General features: G+C 52.1%; 1 long non-coding RNA gene across 1 annotated transcript; it reads left to right on the top strand.

The window, feature by feature from the left end:
• Window positions 1-568: 568 nt before the first annotated feature.
• Window positions 569-3,077, top strand: LOC129200581 (uncharacterized). Its single transcript, XR_008574994.1, has 3 exons — window positions 569-653; window positions 1,633-1,893; window positions 2,069-3,077. It is a non-coding gene; the product is annotated as an uncharacterized LOC129200581 (long non-coding RNA).
• Window positions 3,078-21,259: the final 18,182 nt, after the last annotated feature.

Raw genomic sequence — 21,259 nt, 5'->3', positions numbered from 1 at the left:
CGCAAACTCCGCCCCCGACGCACGCCAAGCCCCGCCCCCCACGCACGCCAAGCCCCGCCCCTGACGCCAAGCCCCGCCCCGATGCAAACTCCGCCCCTGATGCACGCCAAGCCCCGCCCCCGATGCAAACTCCGCCCCCGACGCAAACTCCGCCCCGAAGCACGCCGAGCCCCGCCCCTCACGCAAACTCCGCCCCCGACGCCAAGCCCCGCCCCGACGCAAACTCCGCCCCCGACGCAAACACCGCCCCGACGCACGCCGAGCACCGCCCCTCACGCAAACTCCGCCCACACAAACTCCGCCCCCGACGCACGCCAAGCCCCGCCCCTCACGCAAACTCCGCCCCGACGCACGCCAAGCCCCGCCCCTCACGCAAACTCCGCCCCCGACGCACGCCAAAGCCCCGCCCCTCACGCAAACTCCGCCCCCGACGCACGCCAAGCCCCGCCCCTCACGCAGCGCACAGCGCATGCTCGCTCGGTCCTGCCGCCTAGCGACCAAATGTCGGTACTGCAGCGGCAGCGCCGCGCATGCGCAGTGCAGCGCCACGGCCCCTCCCCGGAACCGGCTGCCGGCAGTCGGTGTGCAGGGGCTGCCGTGAGCCGAGGGAGGAGCGGAGGCATCGCCGGGCTGCGGCTGCACGGAGGGAGAAGGTGAGCGGGGCAGCGGGACGGACCGGCGGGTCCCGGGGAAAGCCCCGAGGAGGGCGGCGGCAGCGGTGCCGCCTCCGAGGAGAGGCGGGGGGGCGGCGGGGTCCGTGTCACAGAGGGGAGGGGGGCTGCCCGGAGCCGCGCGGCGGGTGGGGGGGGTGCGCGCCGTGTCGGAACCGGGCGGGGAGACCGTCCGGAGCCGGGCGGCGGGGGCTGCCCGGAGCCGGCGGGCGTCCGCGCCTTTCGGAGGTGGCTGAGGGGAGGCGGGGGGGGGGGGGGGGGTCCAGCCCGGAGCCGCGCTGCGGAGCTCGGGGCTGCCGTCGCGGCTCGGCGGGGCTTTCGGGTGAGTCGGCTTTCGGGTGAGGGCACGGGACGGTGTCCCCGCAGGGTCAGGAAGCGTGGAAGGCTGCCTCCCGCGGCACGCCGGCAGTTGCAGTCTTGGGGCACGCGGCTGCTGGTCGGCCATATTGGCTCCCCGGAGCACGCCGGGAAGTGTAGTCTTACGGCACTCTAACGGCTGCCACGCGGCGCTTGCCAGTGCGTGCCGGGAGGCGTCGTTTTCGCGGACGGGGCTGCCGGACAGCCCGACTTGCTCTCGCAGGAGCGCGAGGTTGGGGTTTTTTTGCCGGTTTCGAGTGGTTTTCTGCAGGCTTCCAGCCGCTCCCGAGCAGCGGTGCGGCCGTGCTACGAGAGAGCGCGCGCTCGTGCGGTGAGGCGTTGCCCGGTGTCCCGAGACGAGCGCTACCGGTCGGACTCTCCGGAAGCCTGTCCGGCAGCCCCAGGCCGCCCCCGAGCCCTGGCGTGAAGGCGGCAAGCTGGCCCTCGCCTGTGCCGCTTTCTTCCTGAACGGGGGTGCTGGCGGCAGCGGCAGCAGCGCGGGGAAAGAGCGGCGTCTCCGGGAGCCCCTGCAGAAGGAGGAGGGTCTCCGGCCAGGGCCGACCTCCGGTAGTAACGGCCGCTGCTTTTTCTTTCCCTCTCCCAGGCCGCGCTGAGGACGTGGTTGCCCGTCCCTCCCTTGGGGATGCCGTCGACTGCAGCCGCCTCGCCTGTGCCTGGCCTGGCTCGCCTCGTGGCGTGGGGGCGAAAAGGGACAGGCGGCGGAGCGCTTACCGGCCGTGGACAGGAGCTGCCCTAAGGGAAGCTGGAATGGCCAGAGAAAGGTGAAGAAGAAGAAGAAGAGATGGAAGGCTCTCCGGCCGGCAGCTGCCTCCCGCTGCAGGCAAGAGAGCGCCTGCCTCGCCGGGTGAGGAAAGATCCCTCGTTGCGCTCCGCGGCAGGTCAGGCTGCCGACGGGCACCGCAGGGTCGCCACGCGTAACCCAAAGCACGGTGCGGCCGCGTACCGAGGGAGGGAGGCAGGCTACTCATCTAGGCAGACTCGTCTCCTCGGAGCTGTAAGACACCCGTGTATTCTCTTAGGCGGAGGACAGCCGAGCGACCGGAGTGACAGCAAAGGAAAGGCGGAGAGCAGGAGAAAGAAGCGTCTGCGCTGGCAAGCTCTCCCGGCAGCGCCGAGAGCCAGAGCTGCGGTGAGTCCTGGGCCCGCGGGGCCCCATCGCCTCTCCTCTGCGTCGCGGGCCCTCCTCTGCCCCCCTCGCTTTCCCACCCCGCCGTGGTTTGCTTTCTGCTCCCCGCTATGTTCTTTTTCCATCTCGCTCTGACGGGCTGCCTGTCCCCACCTTTTTCAGGTCCTCGCTCTCTCTGCCCCGTAGCCCGTGGCTATTGTTTCCTTCTCTCTCTCCCTGTCTCTCTGTCCGGCCCCCAGCCACTGTTTCTGCATTCCTCCCCCTCGGTCCTGTAGCCCGTCGGTATTTCTGCCGTCTCTGGCGCTCTCTGTGCGGCTCCTCGTTCCTGTTGTTCGAGGTCTTCCTTCTCGGCTCCGTAGCGAGTCGTCGTGAGTCTCTCTCTTTCTCCGTCCCTCTCGAGCCTCTTCCCTGCCCCTCGTTTTGAAGGCCCGCCTCTCTGTCCCGGCACCCGTCGCTACGGTTCCTTTTCTCCGTCTCGCTCCCCGTCCCTGTTTTTCTAAAGTCTCCCCTCTCTGCCTCCTAGCCCGTCGGTACCTTTTTCTTTCCCCGTCGCGGTTCGTCTGGCTCCCTGTCCCTCTTTCTTTCTTTCTTCCTTCCTCCCTGTCTGCCCCGCAGCCCGGCCCTTCGTTCCTTTCTCCTTCCCTCTCTGTCCCTCTCCCGGTCCCCGGCTTTAAACTCTGCTTCTCTGCCCGGTAGCTCGCCACCGTCTTACCTTTCCCCGTCTCTCTCTCTGTCCAGCTCCCTCTCTCGAATTTTCAATTCCTCCCTGTCACTGCAGAAGCCTGTCGGGACTTTTTCCCCTGCCCGGCTTGCCTCTCCCCGTCTCGCGATTCCTCCCTCTCTGCCCTCTTAGCCGCGACCGTTTTTATATTCTCCGTCTCTCTCTCGGTCCGCCTCGAGATCCCGATTGTTTTTTAGAGCGACCGAATCGTCGAGGTTGGCAGAGACCTTTACGATTATCGGGTGGAACCGCGAACCTGGCGCTGGCAAGTCCCCCTCTGCCCCGCAGCCCGTCCCTTCCCTTCCGACGGCCTCTTTCTGCACCTCTCTCTGTCCGGCTCCCGGCCCCTCTTTTCCACTTCCGCCCTCTGTACCCTGTGGCTTTCCCCCTCTTCTTTCTCTCTCTGTCTCTGTTTGAGGAGGAGCAGCTGCCGCCCCAGCGTTCGCACCCCGTTCACGGTGTCGCGCGCACGCTTCTTCTCGGGCGCGCTTCCTCCTCCTCCTCCTTCGGGCTCGACCCGAGGCTTCCGGCAGCAGTCTCCGGGTGTCGGATTTTGTAAAATAATTAACGTAACTGAAAGGTGCAGCAGCGGGATCGGCCCGGGCGGGGCGCCTCCAAAGAGAGGGACCCGGAACAAAGAAATCCCGGGGCCGTTCCACGCTTGGGTCCCGGACACCCGCCCCTCGCGCGCTGTCCGCGCGTCCCTTAGTCCCGCGGCGACTTTTGGTCTGGGGTCTTCTACCGTCGTCTCGGATTCTTCTTCTGTATAGCTGTGGGCGGTGCGTTATTCCACAGGTGCTGCTGCGCCGATGCTCCGTACGTTCGCAGTAACGGGTAGAGCGGAAGGCTCCGTGGCCGGGGAAGAGCGGCACGGACGCGTTCCTGCTCGCTCCGTTGCACCGGAATTTCGACGGCTGGGTTCGGCCGCTAAATTGATGGCGCTACCGGAAGAAATTTCAGAAAAGTGAGTGCTGTGCTTGTCTTTAACCTTTTAAAGTAATTTTTCGACGGGCGCCCGGTCCGTGGCTTAGATATTTGGTTTGCGGCGAAACAGACCCGGAACGTGGCTCCAAGTAGCGTTCCGATTCGCTGAAATTCCCCGTAGTCAGAGCGCAAGAATCGTGAATGTTGCTTGGCGGTTTGAAATCTCAGGCTTTCTCTGAAAGCTGACCTGCCAGAATGAGCCGAAAGCAGGCCGAACGCCAATAGGGATGCCGCAGAAAAGGTCCTCTTCTTGACAGGAGAAGAGCTTGGCGAGACGTCAGCGCCGTTTCCCGTAGGGCCTCCGACCTACCGGTTCAGCAAGCGCGGGCTTTGTGCGATTCCCTCGGGGACGATGGCGAACAAACGTTGTACGGCAGAGAGTATCTTAGCTTACTTTCCATCTCCTGCTCGGTTACTTGCAGAATATTTAATTTGGCGTCGCACGGACCCAGAGGGACGGGTCCCCAACTCATGCTGGTAGGGCAACCCCGTACCAGCCGGTAAAATCGGAAAAGAGTACGACGTTTTGAAACGTTTGCCTTGCGAGGAGAAGGGCCGTCTCTCGTTAGGCAACTGAATTCTGCGACCGATTTCCACGCCTCACGCGCGTGCGTGCGCGCACACGCGCCCCCCCCCCCCACCCCCCCCAACAGGCAGGCTTTGACGGAGGCAGTCCCTAAGGCAACGCGATCTAAAACGTGGAAGTTTTTTTTTCTATTTTTAATAGTTTCTTACGGATAGGAGGCTCGTGTGAGCGTTTAGCCTGTCCCGTCCTTAATTCGGAACCCACTGGCTGGTGCAGAAGAACGGTCGTGTGACAAAACCAGCATGAAATTTGTCCCTGTGCCGGCTGCGTCCCGTGGTAAAGGAGTACATCTGTTATTCCGGCGTGAAAGATGTTTGATGAGCGTACCGCATCGTCAGAGCTGCTCTTGGTCTGCCTGCAAGCCGTGGGTTATGATTTAGAAATACGTTCGCCTACCGTTCCTTAACTGTGTGGTTTTGGTTTTTATTTTTTCAAAGAAAGGGTGGCTTTTTCGTCGATCTCTTTGTGAGAGTATCAAATCAGGCGGCGGTAAATACGTAGAAGCAACTAGGCGTACTACGGCGTGTACCGGACAGCGTTGGCGTGCCGCTCTGCTAGCAGCGGAGAGCCAGATGAGGATGCCCGTGGTAAGTACTCGTTCTGCCTCCGGCTGAATGGAAAGATTCTCATGTTGAGGGTTCCTGGGCTTGTCTGTGTGATTAGCATTACTACTTTTTTTTTTTTTTTTTTTTTTTGTAATGTGAAACAGGGTCAGATGATTGTTGATGAGTGGGACTTTGCGTACTCCTTTAGGTAGCTTTTCGTACTGAACCTTAGATCAGTTACAAAACTTAATCTTTGTGCAGTTTACGTGTTTTGTAGCATCTGTGGCAGAAACAACTACAAAGACATTTATCCTGTAGGTAAGCTGAAAATAAAAACGCGGTTTCTCACCTGATTTTTCTTTCGGAGGAACGCTCGCCCCCAGCGGCTGGTTTTTTTTGCTAGTGCTGTCGGGGGGAAGGAACGGCGGCACTTGCCTGGCTTCTTCCCCTAGCCAGGGACCTGAAACTTTGTTTTCCTCAGCTGTTTCAGTAGAAATTTACAAGTGTCGGTGGTCAACAGTGGCAGAGAATTGGGTGGCGTTTTCAATTTCAAAGGGAAGGAACATGTTGATGTTAATTCTGTTACCAAAAGTGAAGTACCAGCTGCTTCCTCTTTCTAGATCTTCTCTCCTTTCGCCGTCCTCCCCGAGGGGTAACATGGCCACGCCGTATACCTTTTCTGCTCTGGTACCGTTCGTTTGATACGCAGGAGCGCTGTGAAATAAATAGAAGGGCTCCGGACAGACATCTGCCATCGTTGCGGCTGCCTTAAATCGTGTATTTGTCCCTTTAGCCCGTCATTTCCTTTCCGCTCAGTTGAGTTACGTGCAGCGTTAGGTTCCAGTCGAGAGCGGTGCCGCCGAACAACGCTCTGGGAGCGTGCGCGGAGGAGGGCGACCGAGATGGCGAGAGGTCTCCGAGGCAAGACTTAGGGGGAGCGGCTGAGGTCACTCGGTTTGTTCAGCTTGGAGAAGGGAAGGCCGAGGGGTGACCTCATCGCAGTCTACACCTTCCTCGAGGGGGACGGCGGAGGGGGAGGCGCTGACCTCCGCTCTCTCCGGTGACCGGCACTAGGACCCGAGGAAACGGGACGAAGCTGCGTCAGGGCAAGTTCAGACCGGACGTTGGGAAAAGGCTTTTCACTGAGAGGGCGGTCGGTCAGTCGCGGAACAGGCTCCCCAGGGAAGCGGTCGCAGCCACCGAGCCTGTCAGGAGTTCAAGGAGCGTCTGAACGATGCTCTTAGTCGCACGGTTTAGTTTTAGGTAGTCCCGCGTGGAGCGGGGGCTTGGTCTCGGCGATCCGTATGGGTCCCTTCCAACTTGAGATACTCTATGATTCTGTGAAATCTTCTGGGTTAGAAACGACCTTATTGTAATAGAGAATTCGCTGAACGTGGCTTTGTGCAAGGACTGTCGTCTTAGAATATCTTTTTTTTTTTTTCTTCCCCCCCCCCCCCAGATATGAGAAAAGCTCTGTCCAGAGATACGGAGACGAAATCAGTTGTACCTCATCCCGTGACACCGGAAGACATTGAGTAAGTGTAAGCTGTGATGCTCAGTGAAATTACTAAGAGCGTTAAGTTTCCCGTGCCTTTGCTTTCACTCTCCCATTCTCTTGTCTTGCGGCACGTCGCGTTTTTTGAGGCCGTGGAAGCGACATCGGGAGCGATGGGGTGTCAGAACCAGGTCCTCCTGCCTGTCGCTGGTTTTGCTTACCTTCGCCGTCTCTGTGTACCAGTCTGCGTGTCTCTCTGTGTTCCTCAATCCCTGTCCTCTCTTCTCTGTTCTGCTTTGTTTCGCTGCGTATGTCCCGTTCCCTGTCCCACCTTTATCCTTCCTTCCTTCTTCCTCGCCTTTTTCTCTGTCCTTTTGTCCTGCTCCCCGACCCTGTTTCTCGCTCCATCTGACCGTCCTTTTCCTGGCACCTTTGTGTCTCTGCTCCTTGCCCCCGTCTTTCTCTCCCCTCTGCCCAGTCCTCGTCTCCCTCTTTTGTCTCTCTGCCCCTCTGTCCTGCTCCCTGCCCCTCTTTTTCTCACTCTGCCCCAGCGTCCCGCTCCCCGGTCCTCTTTCCCTCTGTTGCGCTCTCCTTCTCCCTGCTCCCCAGCCCGCTTCTCTCTCGCTCCCGCTTCCTTTTTTTATTCTCTGTTGCTCTGTCCTGCTCCCCGTGCCGCTGTCCCTCGCCGTACCTCTCGGTCCGGCTCCCTGCCCTTATTCTCTTTTCCTCCCTCGCCGTGGCGCTGCCCGCCCAGGGTCGTTTCTGCCTCTCTGTCCCGCTCCCCGTCCTTGTTTGTCGGTCGCCGTCCCGCTGCCTCTCTTCCTGCCGCTTCTTCCTCCCTCTCTGTCAGGCTCCCCGTCCCCGTCCTTCACTCGCCGTCCCTTTCCTTGCCTCGTGCTTTCTCGCTCGCCGCCGCCCCCCCCCCCCATCCAGCTGGCTGCCCCTTTTCTCCTCTCTTCTAGCGTCCTGCAGCTGGCTCCTCGGTTTTGGCGGCAGCCTGCACATAGCAGCCCAGCTCTCCAGCAGCCTGACGGACCGACCGTGTGTCTGTTCCACGCCGGACTGGCGAGCGTGGCTCTGGGTAGGGCAGCCGAGGTGCCCCAGGGCCGGGCCCCGAGCCCCGGTGCGGAGTCTCTCCCGGGACCGGCTCTGTGTGTGACTGAATAAACGCTTGCGGTCTCTTTTGCCGTGCCGGCGCTTCCTTTGCGGGGGGGCGAGGGGCTGTGATGGAGGGCAGGGGAGGAGGTGTGGGGGGGTCAGGAGATGGCCCCCTGTTCATGCGCGGCTCCAGCTGTGGGTTGGGGCTGGAGGAGCCCCAGGTGCAGGCAGTGAGGCTGCTGGTGCCCCAGGTGTGGGCAGTGAGGCTGATGGCCATGGCCCCTCCCTATAAGGGGCTGCTGGTGTGCAGTGGCTGCTGTGAGCCAAGGGAGGAGTGGAGGCGTTGCTGGGCTGTGGCTGCATGGAGGGAGAAGGTGAGTGGGGCAGCAGGGGTGCCTCTGAGGAGGGGTGGGGGGGGATGGGTGGCAGGGTCCGGGTCAGACGCATGGAGTGGGAGGGGGGCTGCCTGGAGCCGTGTGGTGGGTGGGGGAGTCTGCGCCGTGTGGTAGCCGGGCAGCGAGGGTTGCCTGGAGCCGGCGGGCGTCCGTGCTGTGTCAGAGCTTGCGGGGGGGGGGGGGGGGTGCTGGCTGGCGGTCCAGCCCGGAGCCGCGCTGCGGAGCTCGGTGCTGCTGTTGCGGCTCCGCGGGGATTTCGGTGAGTTGGTGCGAGGGAATGGGACAGTGTCCCCGCAGGGTCAGGAAGTGTGGAAGGCTGCCTCCTGCGGCACGCTGGGAGCTGTAGTCTTACGGCACTCGGCTGACATGTGGCGTTTGCCAGTGCGTGCCAGCAGGTGTCGTTTCCCCTTTTGGAAAAGGCACTGTCTGCCTCTCACCTCAACAAAAATGCTCTAGCTCTGCTTAGCCCACACAGCTGTTCCCAGCTGCAGCACCTCCCCTGTAGCCTGTCCCATAGCCACAGACGGTTGCCTGACCCTGTCTTCATGTTAGCACGCTGGCCCTCAAAGATAGTTTATTGCACCATAAATGCTGGTCTCATTAGCATCAGTTTGGAGAAAACAGTGGCGTCTCCAAAAGCTCCTCCAGAAGAAGGGGTTGCTGCTCCAGGAGAGCTACATTCATCACTGTGGATGAGAGTTGCTGGTTGTTTCCCTCTCCCAGCGGCAGCGGTGAAGGCTCAGTTGTTGGTTCCTCTCTGGGGATGTTGTTTGCTGCATCTGCCTCAGGTTTGTTTGAGTTGCCTTTGGCCTCCTTCTCCTAGAGGCCCAAGCAAAAAAGGATAGCTGGACACTTACTGGCCGCAGAGAGGAGCTGCTGCGGCCCAAGCCAGAGGCCAGAAAAAGGCAACGCAGCTGAAGAATAAAATAAAGGGGATCCAGCTGGCAGCTTCCTCTAGCTGCAGGCAGGAGACCGTCTCTCTGGGTTAAGAAGAACACCTCTTAGCATAGTCCTTGGCACATCCGATCTCTAACGTGCGCCGCAGGGTTTGTACGCGTCACTAAAAGCACAGTACAGCCACCTAGCGTGTGCGAGGTTATGTATCTGGAAAGCCTTATATTGTAAAAGCTGTAGACAGCAATCTATTCTTTTAGGCGCATGACAGTCAAGCAACCGGAGCTTCAGAGGAAGGGAGGAGGAGGGGTAAGAGAGATGAGTCCGAACCATCAGATTCTCCCAGCAGCTCCGAAAGACCCTTAGAACTGCATCGCCCCTCTTCTGCGTCCCGTCCCTCCCTGTTGAGAAATTCTTTTACCAAACAACGATTAGCTTTGAATTTAACAAGGCCTACGAGCGATTAACATGTACGGAGAAGATATCCTAACCTTGAGAACAGAAACATCCCTGCAGGATTGCCCAAACAGGCTTGATAAGGAAGAACAGCTTGGCCGGACAACAGAGTTGGGGAACATGGAAGGAGAAGAAACCGTCCTCAAGACTTGTGACCATAAAAGGGAAAAAGGAGTGGGGGGCTAACTCCCCAAACAACCACCGAGGACCACCTGAGACCCCCATGCAGCGTAGTTTTGCAATGCCAGCATTATGTAAACATGGCAGAGATTTCTCAGAAAATGTATGAATATTCACGTCTTAAGGTATATAAAGGATGAACTTTTGGTTTAGGGTATGCACGATAGGCAGAACTATCCCCCGTGATCTGGTGCCGAATAAAGCAATGCCTGCTTTCTAATGCTAAAACGGAGTATCGGAGAGTTTATTATCCCCTATTTGGTGACAGTTTCTGGCGACACAGATGGGACCCTGTCTCTGAGACTTCTCGGACCATCGGACGGTCAGATCTCCAGCGCCCACCGAGTATTTTTTGGGGAGATCGCTGATCCTCTGATGCGTGGAGGTCCAGCGCACGGCCCCTGGGAGTGGTAAGGTATTGCTTTTCTTTATACGTAAGGGTGGAAAAATCCTTGCACAATTGGGTTATGGATATTCCCGTAAAGGGTTTAGTAGACGTTAATATGGGGATGCTTGGAGTACACTAATATGGTTAAAGGGAAAATTGGTCAGGGTATACGTCGCATGTATTCTCCCAGAGGTTAATTATGGGATCGGGACAATCCCGAGAGGGCAGGATTGGAAAGAATACTCCTTTGGGTTGTGTTCTGAGAAACTGGAGTAAATTGGGGGGACACCCCCTGACACAGAAAAAGCTTGTCACACATTGTCAGTGCGGGTGGGCGATGTATAAATTAGTGGAGAAGAATGGTGTAGAGATGGCAGCGTAACGTATAATACTATGCTTCAATTAATGTTATTTTGCAGAAGGGAGGGGAAATGGGATGAAGTTCCCTCTGTTGATCTATTCTTTGCTTTACGAGATCATCTTGAACGGAGCAGGGAATGTAAACTAATACAGAGAGATGCTTTGGTTCTGACCTTGGAAAAAGATAATCAGAAACTCTCTCAGCGTCGTCGTTCAGCGCGTAGTATCGGTAAATGGCGCGTCAGATACGGAGGACCGGGCGAGGAGGAAGCGGGAACGTTGGTTGCGCCCCCGGGAAAGGATAGAAGGAATGAAAGGGAGGAGGAGGAGGTTTCTGATGAAGGGGAATCTTTTGCTGGCAGCGAGGAATTCAGTCCTATTGCAGGGAGAACAAGGGGAGGATCGGGAGGTCGAGTTGCACAAGCTCCGCCGCGAAAGACGGTAGGGGCAGAGGGACCAGTGACCGTTAAAGTACCTTTCTCAGTGACTGATTTATGCTCGTGGAAAAAGTTGGCGGTTATCTATAGGGAAGATCCTAATAAGGTGATAGAGATGATAATCAGGACTCAGGATCCAGACTGGAATGATTTGCAGGTCATCTTAGATAATCTCCTAACAGCGGATGAGCGAACTCTGGTACTTGCAAAGGAAGAAGCAGAAAGAATATGTGCACAAGCAGGAGAACAAGGCACTGTTAATGACTGTCTTCCACCAGCTGATCCTCACTGGGATCCTAATAACCTGGTTCATTGAGATTTGTTGACCAGATACCAGAGGTTAATCATGTTTGGAGCTCGGCATGCCATACCTGAGGCCAAAAATCTGTCTAAGATATATCAGATAGTCCAGGGTTGGAATGAATCCCCATCAGAATACTATGAGAGATTGGTTTCTACTGCCAGAAAATATACCGATTTGGATCCTTAAAAGGAGGGAGATGCCTTGCAGTTAGCATTTATCTTTGTGGGACAGGCAGCTCCGGGTATTTGAAGAAAGTTACAAACGCTAGAGGGAAAGGATTCGAGGAATTGGAGCAAGTTGTTGGAAAGGGCGTGGAAAGCGTATAATAACAGAGAAGCGGTTAAAGAGAATCAGGAAAGGAAAATAGTTGCTGCACTGACGAATGCTGGGAGAGGAGCTCGCAGAGGAAGAGGAGAAAGGGGAAGAGGAGTATCTGCTCGGTCAGGTCCAAATCAGCGTGCAATTTGCAGACAGGAGGGGCACTGGAAAAGAGAACGGCCCCGAGGGGAGAGGTGGAGAGTCCAGACTAAGACCAGAACAGGTTCAAATAGCCACCAGGCTTCTTATCCTAGACGGAGGTACTGATCAATGATGGGGACCGGGGTAAGTCTCAAAAGAAGCCCCAACAGAACCCCAGGTCGCAAGAACGTTGGGGAACGAGGAAGTAGATTTTCTGGTAGATACTGTTGCAGCCTACTCAGTAATTAATACTTGTCAAGGGAAACTAAGCCAAGAGAATGTGGTGGTTGTTGGTGTTACAGGGAAAAAGGAAAGGTAGACCGTTCTTTCAACTGCTAGATTTTAATATTGGGAAACAGCGAGTAACCCATCAGTTTTTATATATGCTAGAGTGCCCTGTTCCCTCGCTGGGAAGAGACCTCCTCACCAAAGTCAGAGCACAAATAACTTTCAAAAGAGGAAGGATATGTGTAAACAAACAAAAAACCACAAAACCAAAACACCTGCATCTAAATCTTTAGATGCTCAAGTTTATGTGTTACGGGACCCAGTTGAAACGGAACCGGAAATCCCACAGGAAATAGAGAACACAGTAATCCCATCGGAACTCCGGGAAGGTCACGAGCCGCAGAACCAGTAAAGTTTCAGTTAAAGCCGGGAGCTGAACCGGTAAGGCAGAAACAAAACCCTTTGCGGTTAGAGGCTAGAGTAGGACTAGAGACGTTAATAAATAATTTTAAAACATTTGGGCTGTAGGTTGAACGCCAGTTAGCATTTAACACTCCCATCGTGCCGGTAAAGAAACCTCATTCAAATGAGTACCGTTTGGTACGAGACCCGAGAGCCATCAATCAAATTGTAGAAGATATCCACCCAGCGGTGGCTAACCCATATACAGTACTTAGAACAATGAAAGAAACGGACACATAGTTTACAATTCTAGACTTAAAGGATGCTGTCTTTTGCATACCCTTGGACAAAGGGATTCAGGAGCTGTTTGTCTTCGAATGGGAAAGCCCCATGACAGGGCGAAAAATTCAATTGGCTCGAACAGTTCTTCCCCAGGGGTTTAAAAACAGCCCCGCTCTGTTTGGGAATCAATTAGCCAAAGAGTTAGAAGAACGGAAGCAACATAACGAGGAGTCTATTGCAATACATGGATGATGTGTTAACTGCGGCCGAGTCACCCAATAAGCGTATGGGAATCACTGCAAGCCTTTTAAATTTCTTGGGACGAGCAGGGTATCGAGTGTCTAAAAGGAAGGCTCAACTAGTAAACCAACAAGTATTATATTTAGGGTTCACTATTTCCCAAGGATTGCGGAGCCCGGGGACAGAGAGGAAAGAAGCTAAGTGTCAAATACCAGAACCGACTTCGAAAAGGGAACCGCGGGCTTTTCTGGGAACGGCGGGGTGGTGCACATCATGGATAACGGACTATGGATTAATAGTACAACCGCTTTACAAGGCATTGAAAGAATCAGGAGACATTTCGGTCTGGACCCCGCAGTGTCGTCGAGCCTTTGAGTCGCCTAAAAGAACCTTAATGTTGGCCCCACCTCTAGGATCACCAAATCTGACTAAACCTTTTGAATTGTTCGTTCACGAAAGGTTTCACCTGGCTCGGGGAGTCCTCGCCCAACGCTTGGGATCCCGGAAGAGACCGGCGCGATACTTTTCCAAACAGCTGGACAACGTGAGTAAAGGCTGGCCGTCCCGCCTCCGGGCCGTAGCGGTGACGGTATCGCCAATTCGAGAGGCCCAGAAGCTCGCTACGGGGCAACGGATGACCGTGTACGTGCCCCGTGCAGTGACAGCAGTACCGGAGCAAAAAGGAAATCGCCGGTTATTGCCAAACAGAATGATGAAATATCAAGCCATCTTATTGGAGATGGATGATGTGAACTGAAAGGTAACATCTACGATTAATCCTGCATTATTTCTATCCACCTCTTTGGAAGATAGCGGGGAAATAAAACGCAACTGTTTGCAAACAGTCGAACGGGTCTATGCTAGCCGAGAGGACCCGAAGGATACCCCACTCGAACACCCCGATTGGGAATTATATACAGATGGAAGCAGTTACATGGAAAAGGAAGACGGTCGGCAGCTTATGCGGTGGTTTTACAGGAAAAGGCGATTGAAGCAAAGGCTCTTCCACCTAACGCCTCAGCACGGAAGGCGGAATTAGCGGCACTTGAAAGGGCATTAACGCGCTCTCAAGGAAAGCGAGTAAATATTCGGGCAGGCTCCAAGTATGCCTTCGGAGCGGCGCACGCTCACGGACCTATCTGGAACGAGAGAGGTCTATTGTCAGCTGAAGGGTCCCCCGTTAAACTTGGAGAAACTACCGTAAAGCTCTCGAAGAGCGTCCAATTACCGGCGGAGGTCGCAGCGATGCACCGTAAGGCTCATCAATCTGAAAATACCAAAATCAATGTGGGAAACAGGTTGGCGGATCAGGCAGCCAAGGAGGGCATCTTTTTGATTGTCCCTAACAAACACAGTAACCTTCCCAAGCATAGGCCGCGATATTGGGAACAAGACGACCAATCGGCTAAAGCTCTAAATGCTAGTAAAAATCCACAAGGACGGTGAATTACGCCCGAAAACCAACTTATAGTAACCCAACCTATAACGAGGGAAATTGCAAAGGAGAAACATCAATCTATGCACTGGGGAATTGAGGCCATGATAAATGATTCGAAGGGACAGATTTTGACCGTTAGAATGACCAGAATTATAAAAAGTATAGTCAAGAAATGTGAAATTTGTCTAAAGAACAATCCTCAGAATTTTAGATGGCCACCTACGGGAGTTATTAGAAAAGGGAATAGTCCGGATCATTACCGGCAAATAGATTTTTCTGAATTGCCCCGTCAAAACTGTTACCGATATTTATCAGTGCTAGCAGACACCTTTTCTGGATGGCCAGAGGCTTTTCCCTGTCGCACCAACGAGGCTAGAGAAGCGGTAAAGGTATTAATGAAAGAAGTAATTCCCAGATTTCGAGTACCAGTAGGAATGCCCTCTGATAGGGGTCCCCACTTTGTGGCTGAAATCCTTCAAAATTTGGCTCGTATATCGGGAATACAGCAGGACCCGCACGCTCCGTGGAGGCCACAATCTAGCGGAAAGGTAGAAAGAACGAATCGGAGTTTGAAGAGCAAGATCCGTCAAGAAACTAACCTCAAATGGCCCCAGGCCCTTCCACTAGCTTTGCTGAGAATTAGAATTAGACCCTCTTCTAAAGACCAACTTGGTCCATACGAGATACCGTACAGAAAACCTTATCGAGCGGTAAACTAGCCCGGAGCTTTGCAGGTCAAAGGAAATCAAGATTTAAAAGAATGTGTGATGAGAATGGGAAAGATCCTTTCCTCGTTACATAGACACGTGGTTCTTTCTTCACCTCTGGGCTCAGATACACATGTTCATCCTCACTAGCCTGGAGACTGGGTCTATATGAAGGTCCGGAATGAGGAACCCCTTCAGCAAAGATGGAAAGGACCTTATTAAGTGATACTAAGTACTTTTACCACTGTTAAGGTTGCAAGGAAGGAGTCTTAGATTCACTACGCTCAAGCGGAGCCGGCCTCTGCTCCTCCTGATCTACCGTGGACCGGTGAGAATCCATTGTGCTACTCAGGTTAACCAAAGTTTATCTGTGAACTTTGAAGAAACCGGGGACCGCTCCGTGAATTGCCCCCGGTCGAACGGAGGGGCTTATTTTAAGTATCCCTGCAATCAAGCTTTTCTAAGTATTGGTTTGTTACTTACGATAGGGTTTTGTGTATTTTGTAAATATGTTCTGTGCAAGCATCAGCTGTTCAATCCTACAATTAATAATAATAAGTGGCTTAAATTGGAGGATGGGGCTGGCCCTGGAAGCTAATTTGATTTTTAAAACCGATACAAGGCTTTGGAAAAACTCGGAACCTGTCTAGCGTTACCGCCTGTCTGCCCGTGCCTAAATCTAGTAAAAAATCCAGTAGAATGGGGCACGTTAGCTAATTCGAATCACACCGAACCGCTACGAGTGAGTTTGAGGGTCGTTAAGGAGAGAACGACTGGACAACCATTCACGTCCTGGCTGGATCCTCAAACAGCTAAGTGGCTTTATATAACTCCTGCGTCCCAGTGCTTTCGGCGGGCGGAGTTCCTAGTGAAGACGGAGGATTAGACAATTATCAGAATATGATATTACAGCCAGGTTTGGCCAAATTGTCTGACAATTGGAACCGCGCCCGAAGGTTTAACTGTTCAAATTTCGGAATAATCCAAAACGTTTCTGGGGCGCAGGAGGCGTCGTCCATTGGGCGCGCGTGCAGAAACCTCACCTCGTTTGGAGCAGGAATATCGATGGGAAGGACCGACCGTCGGCAGTTTGCTATCCCCTCACCGGGATATACGGTACGGGTTTTAAGTGACAGAACCCGGACCAATAGATTGCCCATAGATCTTCCTAATCACGAAATTACCCTAGGGGCCCTCACGTTACCTCCTTTGCGGAGGAAAAATCTAACCCCAAGCTTTTGGGGAAAGACAAAGAGGGAAGCGGGCGAATGGCAGCCGCCTTCCAGAAGGGTGGGGATTCCAGGCATTCTTTGCTCCAGGAATTACGGCTTTCGAAAAGAGAGAGTCGTTGACGAATTTAAGGTGGCAAACGGCAAGCATAGCTAATTCCACCGGTACAGGGTTTTCAGAAGTAAATGAACATATTCAAGCCAACAGTCAAACATTACTACAAAATAGATTAGCATTAGATTTGCTTTTGGCTAAAGAGGCGCGTGCCTTGAATGCAGACAAAAACCCGACGAACACCCCAGTGATTATCGGATAAGATCGAAAACTACCCTGTTGAAATATGGGGGAAGGACTAGAGAAAATTTTCAAGAACCATTGGCTATTAGCGTATTTGTGGAGCGGTGTTCTCCCGATACAAATAAGTATTTTAAAAAGCACATGCCTGGGTGGCAAGGGGAAACCCTGAGTAAAATACTGAGTATTGCTGCGTTTGTTTTTGATGGTAGAGATGAAGAAAAACGAGAGAGAGAAGGAGAGAAATAAACAGGAAAGGATGCAAGAGCAACAGGAAAGAGAGAGAGAAATTAGCTTGCTGGCTGCAGCAATTACACAGAATTATCAATCAAGAGGAAGGGGCAGGGGAATTTCAAGGGGAACTCCAAGAGGAAGGGGCCGTGGGGGAAGGGCTCCCGTTCTTTCTTCCCTTAACCAATCTAATCCTAATACTTTAGAGTGTTTTTGTTGCGGGAATATAGGGCATATCCAGCGGGAGCGCTCACTCTGCCCAGTAAGCGCTGCACGAGGATCAAATCCACTGTATCCACCGCGCCCTCGCTCGCAATAGAAAATTAACGAGCCGAACTCCACGCTCGCCAAAGGATCGCGAGAACGTCGAATGAAGGAGCGAAGGTAAATGAGTACGGACAAATTACTGCAAAGGTAAATGGACTTTTTGTTGAATTTTTAGTAGACGCAGGAGCAACTTTGTCCCTTTTGAATTATGCACTCCCACAAACATTGATTTCTAAAGAGAAGGTACTTATAAGAGGGGTCATTGGACAAGAAATAAAATACATTTCAACCCCACTTCCAATTATCATCGCAGAAAAAACGGTACGGGGAAGATTTGCGCTATCTCCAAATTCATCCGTGTCTTTGCTAGGACGTGATCTTTTGCAGGAATTTGCTATTCAAATGCTCCTTGCTCCGGCCAGAATCAAAGTAATAATCACGGGATCAGAAATTGTGCAAGTTCCACAAGAAGAAGAATCGGCTTTTAAAACTCCAAAAGGACTTGAAGCAGTTCTCCGGCAACTATGGAGCAGCTCTGGCGATGACATAGGACTATCGTTATCCGCAGAACCGGTAATAATTAAAACAAAAGGAGGGTCACCTCCATCAATTAAACGGTACCCGATTGCAGATGAGGCTATTCCAAGTATTCAAAAACAGATTGCAGTTTTCTTAGAGAGAGGAATACTCAAGGAATGCCGAAGTCCATATAATACTCTAATCTTGCTAGTAAGTAAATGTCGATTAGATAAGGATGGGGATCCAGAATATAGATTTGTTCAAGATCTCCGTGCAGTAAATGAGCATGTAATTTCCCCACGCCCTGTTGTCCCTGACCCGAGTTTAATTCTTACCCAAATACCTGTATGGGCACAATATTTTACCCTTTTGGATTTAACAGGAGCATTTTTCAGTATACCCGTTGCTGAAGAAAGTCAATCGATTTGTGCCTTTACTCGGCAAGGGAAACAGTTGACTCGGACACACTTGCCACAAGGGTTCACTAATTCACCAACCATCTTTTCTCAAGTTCTCAGAAACGATCCAAGAGACTTAAAATTTTCTGGTGGTTCTGTTTTGATTCAATACGTCGGTGATCTGTCACTAGCAAGCCGTACGTCTGAAGATCGTACGCGGGATACTGAATATCTGCGCATCCAACTTGCAAAAAAGGGTCACCGTGCATCTCTATCCAGACCGCAGCTCTGTCAACAACCGGTAAAGTATCTGGGGTTTATTCTTAAACCAGAGATGAGAGAAGTAGATCCGGAACGGGTAAGAGCTATACAAGAAATTCCCAGACCAGTAACAAAGAAACAATTAAGGGGATTTTCAGGACAAGCGGGATTTTGTAGGCCACGGATTCCTGGATTCAGCGAAATAGCGAAACCTCTTAACTGAGGCAAGGAAAAATGAGGAAGCGGATCCAATAGCTCGGGGTCCTGAACGAGAAAAAGCTTTTCGTCTATTAAAGGGAGCATTAATGCAAGCTCCAGCTTTGGGACTTCCAGACTGTTCTAAAGCCTTTAAACTTTATTGCACAGAAAACAAAGGAACAGCAGATGGAGTTTTAGTTCAAACTTTAGGGCCACATGAAAGACCTATAGCCTATTATTCTTGCACATTAGATTCAGCAGCAAGAGGAACTCCGTTTTGCGTAAGAGCTGTGGCTACCGCTGCCGAGTTAGTAGAAAAAAGCCGGAAAGTAGTCTCGGGACATCCCCTAGCGGTCCGCGCGCCACACGAAGTTGAAATATTTCTGAAACAATATGCCGAGAAAGCACTTTCTCCACAAAGAGCGCATAAATATGAACTACTACTTTTGCTTGCTGACAATTTAAGATTGGAAAGATGTAATATCTTGAATCCTGCCACCTTAACGCCACCGCCCACGGGCAGAGAAAAGGATGAACGTGACCGCGAACAGGTAATCAAAATGATGAGCAAACCGCGAGATGACTTACGAGATCAACCTTTGGATAACCCAGATACGAACTTATCTACCGACTGCTCCTCCTATTATGAAGAAGGATGGAAATGTACTGGGTTTGCTGTTACCATGGAAACTAAGGTATCGTTAGCAGGACCTTTGCCTCCCACTCTAGGCGCTCAAGGCGCAGAGATCGTCGCCCTCACGAAAGCCGCACAATATGCGATCGGAACACGGGTTAATTTGTATACTGACTCTAAGTATGCGTTTGGAGCTTGTCACGCTACAGGAATGCTGTGGAAAGAAAGGGGGTTTCTCACGTCAGCAGGTAAAACGATCGCCCACGGACAGCAGATTAATGAATTTTTGGAGGCGATCCAATTGCCATCCGAACTAGCAGCGATATATATTAAAGCACACACCAACCAAGAGAATCAATTGGCAAAAGGGAACGAGCTCCCGGACCAGGCCGCAAAAGCGGCAGCCCGACGAGTCATCTTTGCAATGACACTGACCCACCAAGAAGAACTCGACCTGGAATTGCCAGACATGCAGAAACTGCACGAGGAACTTCCCGAGGAAGAAAGATGGTTCTGGGAGAAGCTGGGAGCCAAACAGCAGAACGGAAAGCGGACTCTAGGGGGTAAACCATTACTCCCAAAAAAGGTATTTAATACCGATCGCGCGACGGCACCGTGAGAAAACCCACGGTGGACCTGAAAATATAGCTTTGAGAGTACGGAGATTGCGGCCAGCACCGGGGATTTACACTCCTATTAAAAGAGTTTGCGAAGGGCGTCGACCGTGCAAAGAGCGTGCCTCTTTGAAATTTAAGGCACCAGCAGGAAAGCGACCTCCAGCAACACATCGTTTTCAAAAACTACAAATTGACTACGCGGAGATGCCTAGGACTATGGGATATGCCTATTTACTTGTGATTATCGATCAGCTTTCGGGCTGGGCGGAGGCTTTCCCGACTCAAAAGCGGTGGTTAAAGCTCTGTTGAAAGAGATAATACCTAGGTACGGAGTTCCTGAAATAATTGACTTGGACAGAGGAGCACATTTCTCTGCCGCAATTTTAGCACCACTTTTATCGTTCATTACATATCAAGATGCAATCGCGCACACCTTATCGCCCACAACAATCGGGGCAAGTAGAAAGGATGAAAAGGACGATCAAAGACACATTAGTTAAAACCTGTAAACAAACCGGCTCGAAGTGGCCAGAAGCATTAAATTTAGTACTTTGGCATATCAGAAACGCACCGAGGCAACCAGCGGATGTATCTCCAGTGGAAGTTTTATTTGGGAGAATTTTAGCAGTACCTGGAACTTATATTCCAGCAAAAACGAGCCTTTTGGATGGAGATGAACAGGTAACTCAATATTTGTTTTATTTGCAAAATTCTTTTATGCAATTACAAAAATCATGCTTATTGGTATCGAGGGATAACACCTGAAATTCAGGTACACAATATTTAACCAGGGAATAAAGGGTATATACGGAATTTTAAACGGAAAAATAGATTTGAGCCCAAATGGGAAGGACCTGACGTGGTGTTATTAACCTCCTTTTATGCCGTAAAGGTACAAGGAAAAGAGACGCGAATCCATCGCTCGCGCGCGCGTAAAGATTCCGCGACAGAAAGAAAATTGACGCACTGCCATATTTGCCGATTTGTTTTCTCTCGAGTAAGACCGATACCTTGCGGACAAAGTTCATCCCGCAATACAGAGACGTACTTACAAACGGAACCATAATACAATATAGAAATACTAGTCTCTGGGAGCAAACCGTTTGTAGAGTTTGGGGAGCTAAGAATGCAAAAGGGGAAAATATTGTAGTAGATAGGGATACTGAGATTGTACGGAATCCTTTTTTTAATCCCGATGTTTTTCTAGAATTTTGTGTTAGATTTGTGATGGAAGATCTTGAGAGTGGAAAGGAACCATTAAGAAGTTACACACGGAATGCGTATCCATATCACGCATATACATATGAGCCGCAAACAGGAACGGGAACCTGGTGCGTCAACCATCGTTTATGGGTAACGACAGAGGGTAAATGCCACAATTGGTGTTGTATCAACTTGAATCTGACAAGTCTGTTCTTTTTTGTAATGTATTACATTATCAAAGATGGGTTCGGGAATTTTCCAGTAGCACACAATTACGATTTTCCGCGGGGTTTTCAAGCCGGCATTTCTAATACTGACAAAATAACGACCAAATGTAGATTAAGTAAACGAAGTTTAGTTGGAAACGAAGAGGAAACTTTTTGGTTAAATAACACTCACGTTTCTTTAATAAAGTCCTTTGCGAAGAATCTGAATTTTACCGAACGTTGGCTTTGTGCATCTTTACCGAAATCCGTAGATCATGGATTTGAATTAATTGGTATTCCAATTCCGAAGGATTCAGTTTGGGAAAAGTTTTGGAGAAATAACTCTATAACGACTAAATATGAAGAGCAAATATTAACCATCAAAATTCCTCCTTTAGACGAATATCATAACATCCTCTGCATAGAG

The sequence above is a fragment of the Grus americana genome, unplaced genomic scaffold (assembly GCF_028858705.1).
Source record: "Grus americana isolate bGruAme1 unplaced genomic scaffold, bGruAme1.mat scaffold_328, whole genome shotgun sequence".
In the NCBI taxonomy this organism is placed as follows: Eukaryota; Metazoa; Chordata; class Aves; order Gruiformes; family Gruidae; genus Grus; species Grus americana.
Note: the sequence above shows the minus strand (reverse complement) of the source record. Positions and strands in the feature narration are given on the sequence as shown.